This window comes from Poecilia reticulata, linkage group LG14 (assembly GCF_000633615.1).
Source record: "Poecilia reticulata strain Guanapo linkage group LG14, Guppy_female_1.0+MT, whole genome shotgun sequence".
Lineage (NCBI taxonomy): Eukaryota > Metazoa > Chordata > Actinopteri > Cyprinodontiformes > Poeciliidae > Poecilia > Poecilia reticulata.
This window is the reverse complement of record NC_024344.1, coordinates 916571-918114: the sequence shown is the minus strand read 5'-3', so window position 1 is coordinate 918114 and position 1544 is coordinate 916571.

The following is a 1544-nucleotide window of genomic DNA, read 5'->3' as shown; positions in this document are numbered from 1 at the left end:
TCTGCAGCCCAACACTTATGGTGGCAGACTCTGCAGGGCACTCGGTGTCCCTGCCCTGGTGACTCATGGCTGCAATGGCAGGATCAACTAAACAACATTTGACACTTTAATGTTGTGGCTGATGAATTTACTGTTTTGTGCTGCAGTAAAAAYGAATTTCTCAACCAAATGAGATTTTCTTTCACTCTAAAGCAGACTTCAACCATGCAGCAGTTTAACGTCATTCATGACAAGTTAATCCTGACTGGGTTGTATTTCTTGTTCCTGAAGAACTTTCAAGTCTTACCTAAAAGAGCTTTTCCATTTCTGATCATAAATTTGACGAGTCATTTGCAAGTTATTATTTGGACAGAAAGCGACTGAGAATCCATTCTGTGGACATCATCRTTGTTTCATGCTGCATGACTAAATCTATCAGAGTGCTTACAGTGCAACTGTGACAGGATTATTTCCCAATGTTCCCATCTGACCGCGCTTCGAACTGAATTCATTTACGCTCAACTATCAGCCTGAAAAAGAAACAAAAATGGCAACTCTATAAAAATGACGTGTTTGGAAACCGTCCTGACGACTTGTCTTTTAGGTTATTTAACAGATTTTGCACTACTGAAAATGCACAAACATTGGAGGAGATTTCTAAAACAAATCTGGGAGAAGATTAATTTGGTTTTGGAGAYTGTGTTTGTTCATTAGGCAGTGAGGATATATATTTATCTTTGAGGGAAATCTGTGGAGGTTTTCCATTTACCTTAAAGTATATAAATATCCAGAGTGACTCGCTTCAGGTCAGCAGACTGACCAGACTAAATTATCTGCTGGAATTCAAACATATGCAACACATCTCTGCTCTCTCACGTCTGTTTAAACAAAAGGAGAAAGAATGTGAAACCCAAACAGATGGCTCACTCTGAGCAAAGACCGGCTCAGGATGGACATTTATTTTCTCTCATTTCTGTTAACAGTGATTCTGGTTAATCTGTTTTATTTATACAAGGTTTGAGAAATAATCAAAATAAATAATTATTTCTTCATGTTGATATTGTTTGACCAAAGTGATTTTTCTTTTGTCTGAGTTTAGCTCCAGAGTGACCAAAAGACAAATTCAACCAGAATGTTTGAGGAATTACAAGGTTTAGAAGAAATACATTCTAATTCTGTTTTTATTTTCTTTTATTTTATTTTCTTTTTGCTCCTTTGATAATTTTCTTAAATCTGACCAACTAAGAAGTCTTTGACTGTGAAATCCGGTCATAGCCTTGGATCAGTTTCAATAATTCAGTGGGATGACCAGAGTTATAAAAACACAACAGGAAGTGACAGATTTTTAACTAACTGAAACTCTTTTTTGTTTTTATGAGCAACTCTTCAGCGGAGTCGGCTAAAGTTTTCTGATGTTTTCTTTCTCTTCCTGCATCGTTAACCTCTTGTCTTCTACTACTACTACTAGTTGAAATTTAATGGCGGTTGGCAAGAAACTTTAGGTAAGCATTACCGCCACCAACTGGTAAGGAGTGTGGACCACATGACAAAAAAAAAAAAAAAAA